Source organism: Dendropsophus ebraccatus, chromosome 1 (genome assembly GCF_027789765.1).
Source record: "Dendropsophus ebraccatus isolate aDenEbr1 chromosome 1, aDenEbr1.pat, whole genome shotgun sequence".
Classification (NCBI taxonomy): Eukaryota; Metazoa; Chordata; class Amphibia; order Anura; family Hylidae; genus Dendropsophus; species Dendropsophus ebraccatus.
Window position 1 is genome coordinate 143,742,261 of NC_091454.1, and position 24,643 is coordinate 143,766,903.

General features: G+C 42.7%; 1 protein-coding gene across 2 annotated transcripts in view; it reads left to right on the forward strand.

Annotated features, from left to right (window-relative positions):
* Positions 1-24,643, forward strand: part of REC114 (REC114 meiotic recombination protein) — a 109,081-nt gene that overhangs the window by 40,876 nt on the left and 43,562 nt on the right. The gene's annotated exons all lie outside the window — the stretch shown is intronic.

The window sequence follows — 24,643 nt, forward strand, 5'->3', positions numbered from 1 at the left end:
ATACTGACTGAAATATACCTAGTGTGAACCCAGCAAGGGTATAAACCCACAAACCGTATACGCAGCAGATATGCAACAAATACGCAGCAGATTTGTTGGTACAGATTTGATGCTGTGTTCAGCTATTTAGATCTAATCTGCTGCGAGTTTGCGAGTAAATACGCTGCATATACGGTGTGTGGGTTTATACCCTAAAGGAGAAGTCCGACAAGATTAATAATGACAGCACAGACAGGGAGTGGGGATAACACTCTGTCAATCTCTATGAGCATCAGACTCATTTCTGATGCGCGGGCGCCGGGCTTCAGACGGTGATATCTCGGCGGCAGGAACGCCTCCAGGAGCGGGACTTCGTGCACGGCGTAAGTATAAGGGTCTCTAGCGGGAGGTCGGCCAGCCTCTGCCCCGGCACGGGGGTGATAGGTTCCCTTTAATTCTATTATTTGACTAAAATGTTTTTTCTAGAAATCATCTTTATATGTTGTGTGTAGTAGATAGAGACTACCGGCACTACTATTGGAGGGGTTAATACGCCATTAATTCCTTTGCAGCCAATTCGACACATACAATGTATACGATCACTGGTTGGTGCTCACTTTTTCCTATTGTGATACAAGTGAATCTTATCATATCGGTAACAAGTGAATCTTAACGGTAACAGCTGGTTCGCGCTTGTGCGCTTCTTCAGACTTTTCATCTTCATTTTTATATGTTGTTATATACAGTATGTACAGTGTAACCATGAGATCTCATAGGAAGTTCTTTACATTGTGTCACTGCTACTGTCTGCTGATTGCATCCGCTTTCTTTTTCAATTTGCAACTGCTTTCACTAGATTGATGTATAAGGATGGGAAGTTACAGTTCTAGAATGCGCTCTGGCACAGTTTTATCTGGGACACTAGTATCCCATTATGTCCCTCATTTTAATTCCTTTCTATGAATTAGTGGCAGTGCATTTGTAGATTTAAGCCTTATTTTCTGCTTGGTAGACATACTTTAAAATGGGTTCAGTATTAAAAAAAAATCACATTACAGAATGCATTTGAAAATGCTTCAGTTGTGCAACAGACCATCTGCTTAGACGAAAAAAGCAGATTAATTTTAAAGTGCCTTTTTTTTTTTTTCAAGTAGATGTACAAAAGCATGTACGTAGTTTTCACAATACACATCTCACATAACATTACATATTCTATGACATTCTAATAACAATAAAAGCCACCAAGTACAACTGGTATTATTTAGAATTGTATTTCAAGGCTATAGACACCCAGCAATGATTTTTTTTTTATCGTTATTTTTGTGCAAAGCAACTTTCTAATTAATCTTGTTATACAGTTTAGCGGCTATTCAGAAATAAATCTATCAAAGGACTCTCTGCTCTATGTGTTGAGGCCCTACACAAAACGATTATCGGCCAATATAGGCTGTTACGGACGATAAACGTCTGGTGTAATAGACAACAATCAGCCAACATGAATGAAGTCGGCTGATCGTTGTCTGTCGTTGTCTTTCAACATGTTGAAAAACAAACGACTAATATAGCAGCAATATGGTGTCATCGCTCCGTGTAATAGGAGCGGCGGCTGCAGCAGACCGCTGCTATCTGCTATGGTCTGTCCAGACGATCTAGTGATCACCTGGGCAGCCCCCCCCCCTGCACTTATCCCCTCGCTGCTGACGTGTGTAATAGCGCCGGCAGCGTGTAATAGGGGGCTTTAGCGCTAGCAGTGGTCTACATACATTATAGTCTTACAGCCAACAATAGGAGAGCCATGTGGCAATGTGCAGGTTGTTTCTGGTCACCAGGGTTGCCAACTTTTTTAATTTTTCTCTGGACGGCTTAACCAAAAATCACAGACATAAACTCCCACATCACAGTATAATGATCTTAAATTACAAATACCCTAAAATTAAAGGGGCTATTTAATAGTTTAATAGCAATCTGGCAGCAACATGTGGAAAAAATGAGCACAAATTTTTGCTGTAAGATAGGAGAGACTCTGAGATAGAGGAATTGGGAACACATGATCAGTGCTGTTTGTCGTGCTTATTGATTTCGGGACGGGATTGATTGCGCGACGACTTGCCAGTTCGCACCTGTGCCCTGGATCTGTTGGGTTTGCGTGCTCATGATCTGATAGATCCATGGCACTGACGTGAACTGGCAAGTCGGCGCGCATGGCCCTTGTCAGCAAAGGCGCATGTGCGCCTAAAGATGATGTCAGCAGGAAACAGGAGACCGGCCTGAAATCAATGTGCACAAAAACATGGAGTAGGAAGTAGTGGTGGGGCATGCCGAAGTGCGGCAAAAACGCTTCACCGCTACACCTCTTTGACACTTGGATCAAATGTATCAGGCAAGATTGTGGCAAAATGACTGCACCGATGAATGCAGGGCTGGCACAGATAGAGAGTGCTGGAGGGTGAAACAGTCCCCAACCACTGGCTGCCTCAGAGGGTCCTAGATTGCTGTGTGTATGTCATGTGCAGTGTAAGAAAAACAAAAAACTGTGTATAGTTTCTTCTTGACACTACACACAGCATAATGTTTGACACTACTATCAAACAGAAGATTAGGACACCTACACATTAAAGGAGAAGTCCGGCCAAAAGTATTTTTTAATATGTTATTACTTATGGAAAGTTAGACAATTTCCTATTGTACATTAATTATGATAAATGCACATATACTGCTATTTCCCTTAATTTAGTAGATCATGGAGACTTCAATTTCTCTAAAAAAAAACGTGACGTCACGAACCGGGGTGTAATTCCTATGGAGTGGCCAGCAGGGGGCACAGTATATGTAAAAGACTATGGACTGTATTGAAGTCTATGGGAAATGTAATGTAATGTGAAAACCGCCGCCGGTAACAACCTGGCCCCCATCACCAGCCCGCAGGCTCCCCCACCGCCGCACGTCCTACTCACTTCCCTGCCGGTACCAGACTCACAGCTCACTGCCGACCCTGCGTCCCGGATGATGAGAGCTGCTGGGGGTGACATCCGGGACGCGGGGTCGGCAGTGAGCTGTGAGCAGGGAAGTGAGTAGGACGTGCGGCGGTGGGGGAGGCTGCGGCCTGGTGATGGGGGCCAGGTTGTTACCGGCGGGGGCGGTAGACTAGGTGTGCGGGATAATGAACTATGTGTATGGGATAATTTGGGGAGCAAGGACACTTGCTCTTCAAATGAAAGGCACCGAGCAGGGAGGGAGAGAGGTGCCGGTACATCTGTGGGACAGATACACACTAATACTCCTCCCATTATTTGCTCATAGTATGAGCAGATAATGGGAGTAGTACTAGGAAGATCCCCAGCCGACATCGCCCGCACATTCCGCACCGCCGCACACTATCTCATGGATCTGGCCCCCAGCCTCCCCCATCGCCTCATAGCGGCTGCCCGCCGCCCCCGCCTGGTCCCCAGCCGCCGCCACACACACTATCTCCCGCATCTGGCCCCCAGCCTCCCCCAGCCCGCAGTCTCCTCCACCACCGCACATCCTACTCACTTCACTGCCGGTACCGGACTCACAGCTCACTGCCGACCCCACGTCCCAGATGATGAGAGCTGCTGGGGGTGACATCCGGGACGCGGGATCGGCAGGGAGCTGTGAGTCCGGAACCGGCAGGGAAGTGAGTAGGACGTGCGACGGTGGGGGAGGCTGCGGGCTGGTGATGGGGGCCTGGTTGTTACCGGCGGCGGCGGCCAGCAGCTATGCGGCGCTGGGGGAGGCTGGAGGCCAGATGCGGGAGATAGTGTGTGCGGTGGCGGCGGCTGGGGACCAGGAAATTACCAGCGGGGGCGGCGGGCAGCAGCGATGGGGGAGGCTGGGGGCCAGATCCGGGAAATAGTGTGCGGAGAGTGCAGGGTCGGTGCGGACGATGTCGGCTGGGGATCTTCCTAGTTCTAGTACTCCCATTATCTGCTCTTACTATGAGCAGATAATGGAAGGAGTAGTAGTGTGTAACTGTCCCACAGCACTGAGCAGGGAGGAGGTAGTTAGATGTACCGGCACCTCTCTCCCTGCTTGGTGTCCTTGCTCCCCAAATTATCCCATACACATAGTTCATTATCCCACACACCTAGTCTACCAATAAAGTGTAGTTTTCACGTTACATTACATTTCCCATAGACTTCAATACAGTCCATAGGCTTTTACATATACTGCGCCCCCTGCTGGCCACTCCATAGGAATTACACCCCGGTTTGTGACGTCACGTTTTTTTTTTTATAGAGAAATTAAAGTATTCATGATCTACTAAATTAAGGGAATTAGCAGTATATGTGCATTTCCCATAATTAATGTACATTAGGAAATTGTCTAACTTTCCATAAGTAATAACATATCAAAAAATACTTTTGGCCGGAGTTGTCCTTTAAGGCCGGGTTCACACTATGTAAGACACCGGCCGTTCTGTGTCCCGGCCGTGTCACAGAACGGCTGGTGTCAATGAAGATCATCTAGCCAGATGATCTTTATTTCTGTTAAATTGGGATGCGGGCGCATCTGTGTGCATCCACATCTAAATTCATCATTGAACACAATGGAAAGTGCGGCCTGAGCTGTACTCTCCATTGTGTGACCTGTCAGGGTTGTGCGGCCGCTATATAATGAATAGCAGCCGCACAAAACTGACATGTCAGTATTTGCTGCAGCTGCTAGAGATCCCAATCGGAGTGTATAATTTGTTGCAGTACAATGTAAGTTTTGTATTATTCACGGCCGTTGTTGCAAATCAGCAACAACCGCTGTGATTAACCCCTTAAGGACAGGGCCCATTTTCGTTTTTGCGTTTTCGGTTTTTCCTCCTTGTGTTTAAAAGGCCATAGCACTTGCATTTTTCCACCTAGAAACCCATATGAGCCCTTATTTTTTGCGTCACTAATTGTACTTTGCAATGGCAGACTGAATTTTTGCATTAAGTACACTACGAAACCAGAAAAAAATTCAAAGTGTGGTGAAATTGAAAAAAACAAAAACGTTAACAAAAACATAAATTTCTTTTATTTGGGGGAACTTTGTTTTTACGCCATTCGCCCTGGGGTAAAACTGACTTGTTATGCATGTTCCTCAAGTCGTTACGATTAAAACGATATATAACATGTATAACTTATATTGTATCTGATGGCCTATAAAAAATTCAAACCATTGTTAACAAATATACGTTCCTTAAAATCGCTCCATTCCCAGGCTTATAGCGCTTTTATCCTTTGGTCTATGGGGCTGTGTCAGGTGTCATTTTTTGCGCCATGATGTGTTCTTTCTATCGGTACCTTGATTGCGCATATACGACTTTTTGATCGCTTTTTATTACATTTTTTCTGGATTTAATGCGACCCAAAATGCGCAATTTTGCACTTTGGGATTTTTTTGCGCTGACGCCGTTTACCGTGCGAGATCAGGAATGTGATTAATTAATAGTTCGGGCGATTACGCACGCCGCGATACCAAACATGTTTGTTTATTTATTTATTTATTTGTTTACTTTTATTTAAAACCTGGGAAAAGGGGGGTGATTCAGACTTTTATTGGGGGAGGGGGCTTTTTTTACTATAAACAACACTTTTTTTTTTTTTTTTTTTTTTACACATATACTAGAAGCCCCCGTGGGGGACTTCTAGTATATATACTTTGATCTCTCATTGAGATCTCTGCAGCATAGATATGCTGCAGAGATCCATGAGATAGGCACTCGTTTACTTCCGGCTGCTGCAGCCGGAAGTAAACGAGTGCCGAGCCGGGGACGGCGCCATCTTGGACGAGTCCCCAGCCGACATCAGTAATGGAGATCGCTCCTCCGGGACAACGTCCCGGAGGAGCGATTTCCCCACTAGACACCAGGGAAAGGTTGCCTCCGGTAATCGGAGGCAGCTGTCAACTTTGACAGCTGCCTCCGATTAGCTAATTAACGGGCACGGCGATCGCGATCGCTAATAGCGGCGGTCCCGAGCTACACGCGGCACCTGGGACCGCGGCGCTTCAAGCGGCGGCCCCCGCTTTGAAGTGCTAATGAGGACATATGACGTACCGGTACGTCATATGTCCTTAAGAGGTTAATATAGAACTTACGTTGTGTGAACATAGCCTAAAATTACAGGAGCTTTAGTACATCCCTTTCTAAATCCATTGGCATTAGTATGGATTTGGCCTCCCCTTTGCAGTTTGCACTTTTCTTGGAAGATTTTGGTGTGTGTCTGTGGAATTTTTGCCCATTCTTCCAGAAAAGCATCTGTGAGGTTGGACAAGAGGGCCTTGCATCCTTTTCATGTTCATGGCTGCTCTTTAAGGGTATGTTCACACTGAGTAAAACAGGCGGAAATTCCTAGCAGAACCCTAGCCGTGGACTTCGCTTGGATTCCCGCCTGCCTCAATGTCTCAATGTAATGTGTTTCACACCTCCGCTCTCCGACCAAAGAATTGACGTGTCCGCAGCAGGGGTTCCTCAGTTTTACTCAGTGTGAATGGGCCCTAACACTGCAATTTCCTTTCCCAGAGTCTGCTGGCCTGAGGTATCAATCAAGTGGCAGCTGGCTCAGCACAGACAATCACTGCCTATCCCTATGTTCTGGGAAAGCTCTCTGGCTGCAGCTTAAAGCGACTCTGTACCCACAATCTGCCCCCGCCTAACCGCTGGTACCTTCTTATAGCTGCTTTTAATCCAAGATCTGTCGACAGGTGATGCAGGTATTGTCCTAAAAAAACTACTTTTAAACTTGCCGCCCTGTGTCAAATTGGCGTGGCCTAGAGTACCCATGCCTTAGGATTGCGATGCCCCTCCGTCCCTCCTCCCCGCCCTCCTCATCATTAAGAATGCTCCTGTGCAGGTTTTTTTCTGTTCATCACTTGTCAGAACACTGCACAGGTGCCTGAACTATCCAGCTCATATAGAGTGTTCACATAGGTGATGAATAGAAAAAATCCTGCCAGGGGCATTTCTAATGGTGAAGAGGGAAGGGAGGAGGGGCGGAGAGGCAGTGCAAGTCTAATGCACAAACACTCTAGGCCACACCAATTTGACAAAGGGCTGCAAGTTTAAAAGTTGTTTTTTAGGACAATAACTGCATCATCTGCTGAACAGACCCCAGGACAGATCATGGATTAAAAGCAGCTATCCGAAGGTACAAGTGGTTTGTGGGGGGCAGATTGTGGGTACAGAGTCGCTTTAATCCTCCCCTCCCTATAGAAAACACAGGATCACTTGTAACATTCCTGTTTATGGGGAGGACACGAGAGTTTGTTCGCCCATAAGTTATCGAAAGGGTATGGCCACTGATCCTCTCCACTTACCTTTCACAATTATAGATTGGACCTAAACAATCTGTCTGCCCTATCTTTTGGGTGTAAAGTGTTACAATCTCTCTATTTCTCATGGTGCTGTCAAAGTGAGGGGGAAATTGGTAATCACACTGTCCCACCAGCTCGGCCCGCCCCCTCCCATGCCGCTTAGCTGACAGCCTGCTCGCAGCCCGGGACAGTGCAGGGGACACTCTTCTGGTGCTTGAATGCCATTCAGGAGCCCAGGAAAGTATGCTGCTCACTGCTATAGTTTGCATATAGCAAGAACGCGATTGGCACTGGGAGCCTGGGCTGAGCTTTACCATCCAGCTTAATACAGGCTCACAGTGCCAATCACACTGCTGCTATCTGCAAAATGTAGCAGATAGCAGCCTACTGTGCTGGGATCCTGACCAGCTATCATACGGTATGGGAGGGGGTGGGCTGAGCAGCATGGGGAAATGCTGCCTGTGTGAGCTACACTGGAGGGGAGGGGGCAGGGGTACGGGACAGATGGGGCAGACTGGGCGGGATGGAAGGAGGCTATGCTGGGTGAAATGGACTTGGAGGGGGCGGGGGGAAGGTGGCACAGGAAGGGGCGGACTGGGCGGCACACAGCGATGCTCCCGGACCCAGGCCATGCCCCAAATGCTCTTCAGCCCCTAATTTGCATAGGGGCAATTAGCGATTTTATGAAGATTGCAGCAGCACAGAGGAGCGGTTCTAACGGCTATCAACTTCTCAGGTAAAAGGGCTCTTGCGGCATATCAGCAGGTTCTCTCGGCAGAACCTGCTGATATGCCATTTTAAGTGATCGCAAAATGATTGCAAAATGATTTTTCCATACAATCGTTATGGAAAAAACATTGTTCTTTCAAAATCGTTAATCGCACGATCGGCCCAATTATCGCTACGTGTAAACCCAGCATAAGTTGCCCCTAGCAACCAATCAGATTCCACCTTTCATTTTTCGGAGGCTCTGTGAAAAATTAAAGGTGGAGTCTGATTGGTTTGCTAGGGGCAACTAAGACAATTCTACTTTACACCTGTTTGATAAATCTTACCCATAGTCTTTTATTGACATCTTTAAGCGATTCGGCCAACTCAATATTTATCACTTTGGTTCTACAATTGTTGGAAATATTTCATATGTTTCTCTAGTGCGCTGCAAGACTTACAGACCTCAGAAATGAGCATTTCGTGTATTTAGGGGCATTTTTTTTATTAGAGTTTTTTCTAGCATTATATTGAGTTTACAAAAGAGTTAAAGGGGAACTCCAGGTAGAGGTAAAAAAAAGGAAACTTGCTGCAGAAGCATATAGCATTGCTTACCTATCTAACCCAGTTTACCAAACATCCATTTGCTTTGGTGGTCTTTTTTCTGTATTGTGTGGCTGTACTTTGTGGTTGAGCAGTTGCTCACTACTACAGGTTCCAGAGTGCAATGCTTTCCCTCAGCTGTTAATCACAGTCCCCCACCCTGCCCATTCACCGCCCAAATCTGTTGCAGAACATCTAGGCTGTGTTCACACATTGCAGTTTCATTGTGTTACTGAATTATTTGCAGTACTTTATCATTTCATTGCAGTCCCGTCCACACAGCACGCTGTATTCTCCACCTGTACCACCACACAGCACACTGTATTCTCTACCTGTAACACCACACAGCACACTGTATTCTCTACCTGTAACACCACACAGCACACTGTATTCTCTACCTGTAACACCACACAGCACGCTGTATTCTCTACCTGTAACACCACACTGTATTCTCTACCTGTAACACCACACAGCCCGCTGTATTCTCTACCTGTAACACTACACAGCACGCTGTATTCTCTACCTGTAAAGCCGATATTGGAATAAAGTAAAGAACTTCTTGAATTTCATTTTTTTTTCTTTTCATCTCCACGCACATATTATGATCAAACATCTTTTATCTTTGATGTTGAGCCCAAAATAAGGACTTTATCCGATATTATCTTACATGGGATATACTGTGTATGCCTCGTTTTTTGTCTAGGTGGGATTTGAAGTGCCGGCTCTGATCCTCTCTGCCGTTAGCGTAATTTAATTGCGTTACTAAATGATTTTTGTGAAGATGCTGCAGTACTACATTGGCACTCGAACATGTGCGAACATGACACTAATTTCACTGCAGACTTTTGTACAGTCGGTGAAGTTGCAGCACCTGCTTCTGGCTGGTCAGAGATGGTGAATCACTCAGTGGATTGGGGGATCCAGCCAAGCCTCCTGTAACATCACGCCCTGCCCCCTGTCTGCATCATCATCCTGTGCTCAGCAATCACACAAAATGTGAGGTAGGGCTGTGGAGTCGTGGAGTCGGAGTCAGAACTAGTTTTGTCTGGAGTCGGAAAAAATGTGCCTACTCCAACTCCAGCTTTGAAATAATCGTTAAAAAGTGTAGAATTGAGTTTTGATATGGACTTTATAAGTTTTGCTCATCAATATACGGTATATTATGAGCAACATTCTAATAGGACACTGGGCCTATAACATAAGGGTGGTCGGGGAAAAATTGTTGATCAATATTTGGTAGTTTGTTTATGAGCTGCAAGAGTCCATTGTGTGTGTGTGTGGGGGGGGGGGGGGGGGGGAATCTGTTCTGGTCTCTTCCTGGCTGCTGGATGAATTGTAAATGAGCAGCAGTGTAATTTGAAGATATAAGACATAAGTAGTGCAGCAGTAACCTCTGTCCTCAATGTGGTGTTTTCTTTCTGGGAGACAGAAGGGATGCGCACTATTCACCCCACACCTTAAAAGACTTATTTGGGTGACCCCTATTTCTGCAGACTGTCTACATCCTGCCAATAGGTATACAAGAATGGTCATTTCCTTATGAGGTGCCAGAAATCTGTTTTAGGACTGTAACACCAATGTACATCCACCCATTTGTAGAAATCGCAGGGGCAGCTATAGTGGATATGGTATGAGAAAGATGTGTCTGATACAATAGGCCTCTGCTGGAAAGAGATTATTAGAGGTCTTTAGAGTTATGAGGTGAGCATAGAAGGTGGAAATCAAGCCTCTCTGTGAGTGTAATGGGAGGAAAATTTTAGTATATTATTTTTATATATGTCCTGCAAAGTATGAGCCCATGTCAGTTTTTGTTGCGGCTGTTTGCAATCCCGGACGGAGTGTATACCGGCAGGCGTGTTTTGGAAATTATAAACAATAGTACTAGTACACTAGTAGATCACTTTGTGGTACACTAGTACATTGCTTTGTAGTTCTTAACATGTATATATTGGCGCTGGTGTGGGGATGCCAGTGCCGCAGTCCTTGTTTTTGAACTGCGGGCTGTTTTCCTGTGCACTTTGCCGGTTTATTCCCAAGCACTGATTTTGCATGAAGCACTGGAGGCGGGCCTGCTGGCCCCCCAGTGTGACTGTGGGGCTGCCAGTATCTAGAGACACTAGAGATGGATAGACAGTCAGATATTAACATATAACACTTCTTAGTTCTCTTCCAGCTGAGCACATAAAGTGTCTAGCTCTCTTTTCTTGAGTGAGGTTTTTTGACAGCCTCTTAAAGGGGTACTCCGGGCAAAATGTATTTTTAGATATGTTTTTACGTAAGGAAAGTTATACAAATCCCTAATATACACTGATTTTGGGAAATGCACATATAGTGCTATTTCCCTCAATTTAGTAGATCTGGCAGACTCACGTCCTTCAAATAATAGTGACGTCACGTCTCAAGTGTAGGGTCCAGCAGGGGGCGCATGTAGAAGTAGATTAGAATTAGAATCAACGCCTTCTCCCTCCCTCCCTCTGCCTATCTCCCTCCCCATCCTATTACACCTGCTGCCCGGTTACAGGCAGCGGGGTGAGCGCTCCTTATCTGACGCTCACCCCTCCTGCACCTCTCGTCCTCTGAACGAGTCTCCCCCCGGGGCCTCAGCGCTTTCCCCGGCCGGAGCAGTGAGCGCTCCTGTACCTCCCCCTGCCCCACATAAGCTGCTGTCTGGCTGAGGCTTACACCTCCCCTCTCTGTAGAGAACCCGAGCGATTTATTAGCTGTGCTAAATGTTCCTGTGTGTAGGAAGGACAGGCGCAGGGCAAGAGAGATAACTGACGGCCAGATGTAGCCATCTTTTGTCCTATAACAGTTTATTATGTTCATCAGAATATTCCAAAAACATTTGGACTGTCTCAAGATTATATTTTATGACTTTGCTGGCCGTTTGGGTCTATATAGGGTGCAGCTCAGCATTTGTTTTAGCCTCTCTGTGCTGTGGTTAAGTTTGAGGCCAGTTGGCTTGCAAGCACACATTGTTGAGCAGTGGAGTACAGATGGTGGACCCATCTCTCAAGCTTTTTGCATTCCAACCAGCCACCTGTACAACCTCATGGTCGCATAGAGAATCTAAACTGATAATCGATCTTATTAAACCATTTAGAGTTGAAGGGTATTTAAAGCGAATGTACCATCAATGTACCAATGTACTACATTTGCTTTAACATGACCCACGGATAGATCGGTGCCGGTGAGGGAAGCCGGTGCCGCAGTCCTTTTTTGAACCGTAGCCCAGGCCAGGGCTGAAGCACTGGAGTCCCGGTACCCGTGGATAGAACAGCATCATACATGGGAACCGGGCCCCGGTTAAAAAAATGGACCGCGGCACTGGCTTCCTGGCGTCGGCACCTATCTATCTGTGAATCATGTTAAAGCGAATGTACCTGATGGTACATTCTCTTTAATACTTTGTGATGGCTCTGACAAGGGTTGGGATCAATCCATTCTTTAAGTTGAAAAATCTGCCGTAAAAATCTCCAAGTTTAAGGATGCTCTTACATAGTGCAGTTTGGCTGCAGTTTTTAGTTCAGTTTTGAAGCTATATCCAGGTGTAAATCATAATGAATAATATATTAAATAAAGAACAGATGCTACTTCTACTCTTTTTTTTAACCCACTTTTCATGTTAAATGGATTTAAAAAAGGAAATTGATTTAAAAAAAAAACAAAAACAAGAAGTAAAGCCACAGCTGGTTTTAGTTTCAAAACTGAGATCACATACTTTAACCTGCACAGTGACCTCAAAAAAAAAAAAATGCTAATTTTGCCATTAATGAAACACTTTTCACAAGAAAATTGCACAGATATTGTTAAAAAGTTATCCACTAAGGCTGGGTTCACACTGCGTTTTTGCAATCCTTTTTTTTTTTTTTATCCCTTTTTTTTTGCAAAAAATAGATGAAAAAAATGGATGCATTTGTGTGCATCCGTTTTGATCCGTTTTTATATTGACTTCCATTGTAAAAAAAAAGGATAAAAACGGATCTGTTTTTTTTAATGGACACAAAAGTAGTGTCAGTTATGTTTTTGTGTCCATCAAAAAAAACGGATCCGTTTTAATCTATTTTTTTTTTTACAATAGAAGTCAATGGAAAAATGGATCAAAACGGATGCACACAAATGCATCAGTTTTTTTCATCCTATTTTTGCAAAAAACGGATAAAAAAAATGCAGTGTGAACATAGCCTAACTTTAAGTACAGTATGTCTTCTCAGAATCGCTAGGATAAGTTAAAGCATCCCAGAGCTATAACCGCATAAAGTTAGACAGGTCAGATTTGATAAAAGGACCCTGTTCATTAATGGGGAACCATCAGCAGGTTTGTGCAAACGAACCTGCCAACATCCCCCTTAAGCTCTTTGCCTGATGTTTACAGTCCTAGTCTTCTTTTTTCTGTCCATCCCACGGTTTCAGAGCATTTGGATGTGCAGCACATACGCAAATAAAGTCCTTAGGAGCAATGGCCCCACACAGCACCACCCTCGGCCCTTCTTATGTATGTTCATATATGCATAATTATACCAGTTTCTGACGCATCTCCCTGTCTTCCTGCATATGCGCGTCAGAGACCGGTATAATTATGAATATATAAACATGCATAGGAGGTGGCGGGAGGGGGGTGCTCTGTGGGGCAATGCTCCTTAGGACCTCATTTGCATGTGTGCTGCGCCAAAATGGCGGGACAGACAGAAAAAAGAAGACCAGGGATGAAAACATCAGGGAAAAAGCTTAAGGGGGATATTGACAGGTTTGTTTGCATGAACCTGTTGATAGTTTCCCTTTAAGGCCATTTGTAGCCTGGTCCTGAAGGGGTTAAACGTGTTCAGTGCAGTGCAAAACAGAACCACTTCAACAACCAGAGCAAGATATGTTTCAATTGCCATACAACTGGATATAGATACAACATAATCTGTTTAGCAAATAAAGTAATTCTGACTGTATTACATTATTCCATTATCTTTTATTTTTGCTGCTATGTTTTAATTTATTTCAATTGTTTCCGTGATTTAGCATCCCTTTATGCAGCAGATGTGAATATGGCTGCCTGTTTCTTGAGTGATGCAGTTTGACCTCCGAGTCTGTTTCTATTACCGGCTAAGACACCTTGGGAATACTCTGCTTATGTATTCAATCTGCACATACTAGATCACATGGTGCACATCTCTGACTCTTTTACATTCTCTCAGCATAATGTGAGATTCACTGATAATTCAAAGAGATATTTGTGTTGTAGCTAAAAAAAGATTGCAGTTTTTGAATAGCACCATAGCACAGTAGTTTATCAATCACCAGTACTTCATTTGGTCCAAAATTTTTTGGTGGGTATCTTTTTAATGACATCCTCATAAGGCAGAGCCACAGTAACCTAATCTAAAAGATGCCCATAAAGGCAGAGATTAAAAAAAGCTCTAGGTATTTGTATTGGCCTGGCAGTAAGAACTGTCCTTGGCATCAGTGGACAGCCACTATGAAACAAAATTGCATGAAGGTGCCTGTGTGTGAAGAGTGGCATCTTGTTAATATGCAAAACATCTTATTTTAGAAAACATATGGCACAGGGGGTAAGTATAATTTTTTTATTTTGTAATTTTGGTTTTATCTTTACATGCCAAAAGTGGGAAAATTGTTCTGACTTTCAGATGTGTAAAATGTCTGAATCGCTCCGGTAGCGAAAAGTATAAAATGCATCCAGGGGAAGGGATTAAAGTAATACCCCTCCTACACAGTGTTTTGGCTTGTGGCATTTTTTTCTTTCCAAAACACAGCATGCTCTTGAAATAGCATGTTTTTCTGATATTTCTCCCCTTAGCCATAAAAGTGCTATGGAAAAACAAATAAAAAAAAACAAACAAATTGTGTGAAAATAGAAACATTGAAAAAATAGTGTGTGTGTGTGTGTGTGAAGGAGCCTTAAGGGTATAAACCCACACACCGTATATGCAGCGTATTTACTGATACGCAGTAAACTCGCAGCAAACTCGCAGCAGATTAGATCTAAATAACTGAACACAGCATCAAATCTGTACCAACAAATCTGCGTATTTGTTGCGTATCTGCTGCGTATACGGTGTGTTGGTTTATACCCTAAAGGTAAAATGCCACCTAAGCTATTGGCTTTTATATATATATATATATATATATATATATATATATATATATACTGTATGTATATATATATGAAAATATTCAGCATAATGTGTAATTTATTATTTGAATGTTTTCATGCTGAGAAGTCCAGTCTACTAAGTGACACCGCTCACTGGACTCCTTATCACAGAATGAGCAGGGATTTCAATCAACATGTTACAAGTAAAACTGAATTTTTTCCCACAAAGATATATATCCATCTGCTCAGCTCTTCCTGCTCTATAACATAATGGTGATAGATTAGATAGCATAGTCTAGATCAGTGCTTCTCAAACTTTTTCTACTGGAGCCTCACCCAACAGACCAAAGCAATGCCTGGGCCTCACCACACTGACCAAGAGGGTTTCTGGGCCTCACTATCTGTGGTGAAAGTCCATTTAAAAATTTGAAAATAATGCTAGGGCTACCTTTCACCCATCTCCCAAGTTCTATATACTAATAATGCAAGTACAAAATAAATTAATGTTGCTAAAATGGCAATTTTTGCAAACAGCAAAAGGACTATGCAGATCATAGTTACTTTGTGAAAACTTGAAGCTGGGCCTCACCAACAACTAGGGGGCGCCTCACTGGTCCAGATGACAGGTTCCCTTTAATCCCTTAAAGTCCAAGGGCGTAAATGTGTGCCCTGGCGTCATTAGGCAGGCAGGCTCTATCAGAAGATTGCAGGTAACACTGATCCCTGCTATGCTATGGCATAGCAGTGATCAGTGTTACTGATCCAATGTATGTCAGTGATAGTTCCCTAAGGGAACTATAAAAGTGTAAAAAAATAAATAAATGTTTTACAAAATGCCCCAAAGCCCCTCCCTAAATAAAAGTGAAAATCACCCCCCTTCCCATTTCATACATAAAACACATAATACCGTACATTATATACCGTAGCGTGCGCAATAGTCCGATCTAATAAAATAAAACAATACTATTCCCGCATGGTGAACGGTGTGAACAAAAAGCGGTAAAAAAATACAGATTGCTTTTTTTTTTAATGGCAAAAAAATTAATAAAAAGCGATCAATACGTTTGATCTAGAAAAAAATGTTACTAATAAAAACTAGAGATCATGATGCAAAAAATTACACCCCATACGACCCTGTAGGTGAAAAAATAAAAGCGTTATAGGAGTTACAATAGGGCCATTTTAAATATACCTATTTGCAAAAAAAAGTTTTACTGCTAATAAAAATAGTAAAACATTAGAAAACCTAGTAAACATGGTCACGTCAATTCTTTTGGCGGAATGCGGAATCAGCCGACCCATAGAATGGTGTCTATGGAGCCCGCGGCCATGAGCGTGTACAGGTGACGGAATTCCGCTGAATTTATCCGCAAAAATTCCATAGTAAAAGCGTGTTCCTTTGCAGCAGACTTGAGCTGTCCTTGTATTACACAGTTTGCTATTCATGGCACTGTTTAAAGGGGTTGTCTAGCGAAAATCTTTTTCTTTCAAATCAACTGTTGTCAGAAAGTTATATAGATTTGTAATGTACTTCCATTTAAAAAATTAAAAAGTCTTCTCATACAAACTGCTCAAACATTTCATATAAACTGCAAAATGTAGTGCAGGAAATGTTTTATTTTCAGTCTGACACAGTGCTCTCTGCTGACATCTCTGGCCGAGAAAGGAACTGTTGAGAGGTTTTTTATGGGGATTCTTAGAAAACCAAGACAGAGTTCCTGTCTCGGCCAGAGATTTCAGCAGAGAGCACTGTCAGACTGAAAATAAAACATTTCCTGCATAACATTTTGCAGTTGATAAGTATGAGAAGACTTGGGATTTTTTTAAAGGGGTAGTGCGGCGTTTAACTTTTATTCTCTAAATAACACACATTTCAAAGTTATACAACTTTGTAATGTGTGTTATTTAAGTGAATGGCCCCCTTCCCCGTGTTCCCCCCACCCCGGAAGTGTGGTGCATTATACTTACGTATGCGCTGTCGACCCCGGCCGCCATCTTGGGTCGACTACATCATCTTCGGGAGGCCGGCTGAGCTAACTGCGGCTGAGCAGCTGATGACGGGGCCGGCATGAGGGACGGCTGGAGCGTCCGGCCTCCCAAAGATGATGGCGTCGACCCAAGATGGCGGCCGGGGTCAACAGCGAATACGTAAGTATAATGCACCACACTTCCGGGGTGGGAGGAACACGGGGAAGGGGGCTATACACTTAACACACATTACAAAGTTGAATAACTATGTAATGTGTGTTATTTAGTGAATAAAAGTTAAACGCTGCACTACCCCTTTAATAGAAGTAAATTACAAATCTATAACTTTCTGACACCAGTTGATTTGAAAGATTTTTGCTGGATAACCCCTTTAATAGAATTTCCCTGAAATTGAATTGTAAACAACTCATTGTCCCATGTGCTGCATTTTGAGGGAGGTTGTGTCTGATGACACTTCCTTTTTAGCTTCAATGGCAAATTTCTAGGTGCGCTGACAACTTGGTTCTAGAGCTTATGCCAGAGATGATAAAGAGTCTTATTGGCTGTATATTGTACATCCAAACTTTTTTCAGCTAAATGCCAGACGTCAGAGTCCTCACTTCCTAATATCTGTCAGCATGTTTTGCCATTGAGGGTTTCATAGTACACCAGCTTTCATTGATGAAAAATGTTGATGAATACATATGATTTGACAAGTTTTCTAAAAATAAAAATCTGTACATTTGATTTTCTTTTGTGAAGGATTTCAAAGTTAGGATAAATTTGTATATAGACAATCAATGACCAAACCACATACCTTCTATTTATAGTGATAATAGTTACAAGTCACATGGTTGCTACAGTAACCCTTCAGGCGGGAACCCATGTTATTCACTACCCCATGCTGCCTACACACTTATTCAACAAACTATGCCATGTCACTCCAAAGATGCATTCTACTGATTTTTGTTCTCTGAGAAAGATAAAAAAATAGCAGCAGGCAACTCCTTTGTCTCCCCCTAGTTGTAAAAGATCAAGCTTTGCCATGGCAATGTTGCTTTAGAAATATAGGTTTACGTGACCAGCATTTTTATCAAGGCGGATGGCAGGAGAGTTATGTTCTGCTTTTTATTGTCGGTAAAAATATGTTTTTACTTTTTATTCTTTAGTCCCAGTGTCATAATAGAAATATTATATAATATATATTTTTTATTTATCTCTAAATAGGCTAAAACAAAATTATACAAGACACTATACAATTATACAAAATTATACAAAAAAATTTAATTTATAATGTATTATTCACTACTACTACTAGGTGCTTGCTAAAGAGCTATACAGTGGTGCCTTGGATTACGATCATAATTCGTTCCGGGATTGAGCTTGTAATCCAAATCCATTCTTAAACCAAAGCAAATTTTCCCATAAGAAATCTTGTAAATGTAGACAATTGGTTCCACACCCCCAAAATAATAGTTTTTTACTCTGAATAACATGTAGAACAAATGTAACAAACATTTAGAAACAGCAGAATATGTCATATTATACATTACTGTACAGCATAGCAATCAGCATGTAGAGTATAATGTATAGTAAGTGCATAAGAATGGAAAAACAGCAGCAGTTTGTAGATACAGGATGGAGCTGCAGATCCCCATAATGCAGTAGTGTAGTACAACAGGCTAGAATTACCCCCATAGTCCTGTCCCCTCATGTAAGCCCCAGCCTGAAGTGGATCCGCTATGATTTGGAAGGTGAGGGAGACTTCCTGGGTCAGAGTACAGTGCTGTAGACCACCCTGTGCAGACCATACCCCTTCCACCCAGTACAGGGAGCTCTTAAACCAAAACAATGCTCTTAAACCAAGTTACAATTTTGAAAAACTGTGAGCTCTTCTTGCAAAATGCTCTTAATCCAAGTTACTCTTAAACCAAGGTATCACTGTATATTGCAAAGTTTGTAATATTATATAACACCTATTGAAACCACCTTTTAAATGGGTACTGTCATTATAACTTTTAAAATCTAAATCAACAGGGGATGTGAAATAAAGCATGTTTCCTATTAACATAATAAATAAAAAAAAATAAAAGGAACACTGAAATAACACATCCTAGATCTGAATGAATGAAATATTCTCATTGAATACTTTGTTCTGTACCAAGTTGAATGTGCTGACAACAAAATCACAAAAAAAATCATCAATGAAAGTCATACACAAAATTAAAATGAAAGAAAAAAACAACAACAAAAAACACTACAGGCTGATGTAAATTTGATGTAATGTCCTTAAAGCAAGTCAAAATGAGGCTCAGTATTGTGTGTGGCCTCCACGTGCCTGTATGACCTCCCTACTGTGCCTGGGCAAGTTCCTGATGAGGTGGCGGATGGTCTCCTGAAGGATCTTCTCCCAGAACTGGACTAAAGCATCCGCCAACTCCTGGACAGTCTGTAGTGTGATGTTGGTGGATGTGCAATGTGATGTTGGTGGATGGAGCGGGACATGATGTCCCAGATATTGGATTCAGGTCTGGAGAACTGGTAAGCCAGTCCAGAGTGTCAATTTCTTCATCGTGCAGGAACTCCAGCCACATGAGGTCTAGCATTGTCCTGCATTAGGAGGAACTCAGGGCCAACCGCACCAGCATATGGTCTCATCTTGGTACCTAATGGCAATCAGGCTACCTCTTGCTCCGCTGCGAGTATGTAAGTGACAGCCCCGTTAACCCCCCGCCGGAGCATACTGTACCTCTTCCACGCTCCGGCTTGCTTCGGGTGTTCCCGGCGTTTGGACGTCCCGCTCAGCCAATCAGTGGCTGCGGTGGGGCAACGCACCATTTGAAAAAAACGGATTGAAAAAAACATTGTAAAAATGTTTGTGTTGCCTAAGGGCAACATTTATTATATGGCGCACAGGCTGGTTCTCGAGGGCACACTTGGGCATAAATCTATTCGAAGATGCTTATTTTGTGAATACTTTATTCCCAAGTGGGCTCTTTGTTCCTCTTGCACCAGAGGGGCAGCAAAGGGATGTAGAGGGGGTGCAGCAGCATGCGGAGAGGGCCACTTTGGGGGCCCAGTGGAAATATGTTAAGGAAACTTACACCAGCTCTGAGCTGGCCTAGGTTTCACTTTGTGTGCATGGACGACTCCCGTTCGCACAGGATATATGTGGAGGCATTGTGCCTCTACATAAATGCTCAGAGCCTTGGCACTGTGGAGAACTATACAGCATCTGAGATGGATTTTTTGAGTATGGTTCTGGCCACTGTTTGGTCATAACACAACATTAGCCTCTGACCTACACGTAAACTGATAAGCAGCGCAATCACAGCAGTGCAACATACCAACTTTTGGCTCCGCAACTCCTGTTATGGCCAAAATCTCCTTGTATACCTAGGCTTAGGTAGATTTGCTTTATCATGGTACTGACACTAACAAGAGCCAAGTGATTCTTAGAAGTTCTTCTCTGCCAAATTAAATTTTATTGAATAAAGTGGAATCCACTGATGACCTTTTTTAGTGTCTCAAGTTGCCAGGTCAGTGAGCAGTGGGGACAGTAGGCATCCTTGGCATTTACCTTTATAACGTTAAAATATAGAAGACAAGAAGCCTGCAGTATGGATCCTAGCCTTTGGATTAGAGGAACTGAGTCCCAAACTGATGATGGAAAACAATTTTGTTGAGTGCTGCTCCCAACCAAAGCTACCATAAATTGTTAAAAGCTTCATCAAGAGTAAGCAGTGTTGGGTGCTTGTGTGAGCCAGGAATCTGATTTGTTGTGTCCAGTACCACAAGGCATCTTTTGTTTGTGATTGGTGTAATGAAGCTCGTCAATCAGACTAAGTCCTATCCTATGTCCTATGCCAGATGGTCAGCTAATATTTTTCTTATAAATTTTCAGTAGGAACTGAATTTTTGTTGCCATGAGAGTTTTGATAAATATGGTCATTACCAACTAATACAATGACGTTGAAATAGTAATACACATTTAATGTGCTATATATATATATATATTTATTTTTTTTTGCATTTACCCCTTCAGTACAGGGCAAATTAATTTTTTCGTCCCTGTGTTAATTTTTCCCTAAAATATGCAGCAAAACCGGAGAAAAATTATGAAATTGAAAACAATTGAATGCAATTTTCGTCGCGTGGCCCCTATTCACCCACTATCGCCGGTATCGCCTTGTGGCCCCTCTCTGAACTCCCCTACCCGACCCAGGATGTACAGTTACGTTCTGCGTCGTGAAGGGGTGGGGTAGTTCAGCAAAAAAAGAAAAAATCATTTTAAATGAACTGGTGTCAGAACATGGTAGAGATTTGTAATTTACTATTAAAATTCTCATCTTCCGGTACTAATCAGCTGCTGTATGTCCTGCAGGAAGTGGTATTCTTTCAAGTCTGGAGAGCAGGAGAGGTTTTCTATGATGATTTGCCACTGCTCTGGACAGTTCCTATCACGGACAGAGGTGTCAGCAGATAGCACTGTGTCAGACTGGAAAGAATACACCACTCCCTGCAGAACATGCAGTGCTGGAAGACTTGAGATTTTTCAATAGAAGTAAATTACAAATCTCTGGAAATTTCTGGCACCAGTCGATTTGAAAGATTTTTTTTTTTATTTGAACAGTAACAATACTGAAGGTACCTCTAAAGTGAAGGGATCAGTAGAGGTAAGCCCACTGTGTCATGTGCCCGTCTTTTCCTAAGGGCATTGTCTAAATGTATAATCCGTTCTTTAAAAGATACTCCAGATGGTGGAAATAGACTTTCCTGGAGGATGCACCAGGTCGCTACCTCTTGAGACAAACGGGACATGAGAGAGCTGATCCAGGTAGACCAGATAGCAAGGGTTGTTAGTAAGGATGGAGAGTAAGGTTACACCAGGCCGGGTAAATACAGGTGTAGGAGGCCCAGGAACGCTTTAGCAGAGCTAACACAGAAACACCCTCGTAGGACCAATGGACCTTAACGCTCAGTTAAGGGAAATGCCCTGGAAGCCTCCTTAAGAGTAACCACTCACAGAAAAAGGTGGGAATAATTGAAGCACCGCGCCTTTTAATCTGGAGGAGGTGCATGTATGCCTTCTCCGGTGTCTAGGACCTAGTACAGCAGGACATGCCGCTACAACAGCTAGGCACTGCGCCGACCTGCAGAGGATGCATCGGCCAACATGCCCACAGAACCCAAACGGTGGCAGAGAAGAGAACAGCTGCAGCTGTGAGTATAGGGGCGGTGTCCATTACAACAAGAACAGGTGGGTGTTTTGCTCAAAGGAAACCAAACTTGAACAAAAAAAAAAATGAAAAGTCCTTGAAGGCGAACACAAAAGAGACCAGGTTAATTTGCCTTAAAATATTAAATGGACTGATCAACCAACTTGCCACACAGCTGTCTTAACCTGATGTTCTTGGTGGATAACCTTACTTTCCATATGGTCCCCATGGCAGTAAATAGAAAATTAATCCAATTTCTCTTATCCTACTAAAGGCCCTATTACACAGAGTGATAATTGAACGACTATTGCTCCATCGGCCGTTACTTTAGGCCCAGACATAAATTCATCAGGTCCCGATTATGCATTGCTACATGCTATAGCGATGCATGGTTGGTGGCTCACGATTCAACAAACAGTTCTTACATTACTCATCCACGTTCCCGGTCTCCTCCTGCACTCTGTATGCTTCCTCCCTGGTCCAGGGAGCAGGATGACATTATCCCCTTTGCTATAGCAGAGGTCCTTGAGGTTATACTCTGGCATAATAATTTACATTTAGGTAAAGTGTTTGAAGGAGCAGAGGGGTCAGATTCCAATGGCTTCATTAAAAATACAGACATTTGGCAGAGAAACTCTGTTGCATTTTTTCACGGTAGAAAGAACACACTTCCCCCATTAACTACACATCCAAGACTGACCGCCATGTCTATGTTTTTGAAATTTGTTGCATTTAAAACAACAGAAAGATACAAATATGGCAAACATGGCTGTTAATTCTGGTGAGCTATGCAGCTTCGCCGTGAGAAGTTCCAATCTGCTGGGATAAAGAAATGAGATAGTTGTGTAACAGTGTCAGTAGATGTGTGCAATTTATTTTCTTTAGTATGTAGACTTTAGGTTATTTTTCTTCCCTTGTCCCCCTAGTAATCTTGCTATTGCTATCAAACCTTTATGGACTTTTAAATCAAGGAGGAATAAAGGCTAATGTTTTTACCTGGAAATGATCCAGAAAAAGTAGTAGTAGTGCCTATACATGTATTTCTTTGGAAGTGCCCATTTATTGGTTCTCACACCCTGCTGACAGCCAGTGGGCAACCTATACACTGCTTTACATAGGTTCTGTTTCCAACACTCACACAGCTAGAAAGTAAATACTGCATTTGGCATTTTTCCTATATGTTTATTTGATGTAATTATAAAATAAGTTAAAGTAATAAATTAATACCACTATTGTAAAAAGTAACATTTAGTGTAAACTAAAAAAGAAGACATGTTTGATCGGACAACTTTTGACCATACATGTCTGTCTACAGTTAATGAAAATGCCAAGTGTAGCTTCTGGAGACGTGTTAATAAGCACTCTAAAACTGCGGATGGTTACCCTGTCAGTTTCCCACCAAACATGACACTTTCACTCCCAATGGTATTCTCAGCTGCTGAATTAAGACAAAAGAGACAAGCATGGACAAGACTACTTTTAAAATGATATGCCTATTAATCACTTGGTGTGATGGCAGTGGGGGATTCTGTAATGTATCAACACCTCTAGCAGAATAGCAGTACGTCACAACCTTAATCATGTAGTGGGATAAATTCTGTCACATGCCAACGAATGCTATCTTACATCCTGTGCCTTGTGTATGTCATCTGCACTTCATTATGGACATTTACAAACCATTAGTGATAGCAAAGAACCCATCTAATTATTGTGTGTTCCTGTAGTATTCGTACCAGTGGTGGCATAACTGCTATGTCTGAATATACCCTTAGGGTACAAACCCACTTGACATATTTTCTGCGAGAATCAGTCTTAGGGTACAAACACACACACCGTATTTGCAGCGTATTTACTGCTGCGATACGCAGCAAATACGCAGCAGATACGCAGCAGATTAGATCTAAATAACTGAACACAGCATCAAATCTGCACCTGGATCAGATCTGCTGCGTATCTGCTGCGTATAAGGTGTGGTTGTTTGTACCCTTAGGGTACAAACCCACTTGACGTATTTGCTGCGTGAATCAGTCTTAAAAATAAGCAGGCAAAATGCAGGTTGGCTTTATACAATTGTTCTGTGTTAAAATACGCAATTGCGTATTTTTGAAGCGTGAAGCTTGTTGTTAGCAAAGCATCAGTTGTTAGCAACCTGTGCGAAAAACGCATGTAGCTTCACGCTTCAAAAATACGCAATTGCGTATTTTAACGCAGAACAATTGTATAAAGCCAACCTGCGTTTTGCCTGCTTATTTTTAAGACTGATTCACGCAGCAAATACGTCAAGTGGGTTTGTACCCTTAGGGTACAAACACACACACCGTATATGCAGCAGATACGCAGCAGATTTGATGGTGAAGACTTGATGCTGTGTTCACTTATTTAGATCTAATCTGCTGCGTATCGCAGCAGTAAATACGCTGCGTATACGGTGTGTGGGTTTATACCCTAAGGCTTGCTTCATTCATTTTGCAGATATTTTTTGTGGCATCTTTAACACAATTTTTTTTTTGTGGACAAATGTTTAAAGTCTATAGTGAAATATAAAACATACTATACTGAAGCATTTTCAGCGTTTTAAAATGCAGTATTAAAATCCGCAGCAACAGTACACTTCCCTCCTCTTACTATGCACGGGGGCTGTATGCATGTACTGTACATGGTTAATTCTCAACTGAGTTTATTCTTACCCTTTTATAATAATTATTTTATTTATATCGTGCAAACATATTCTGCAACACTTTACAATTCT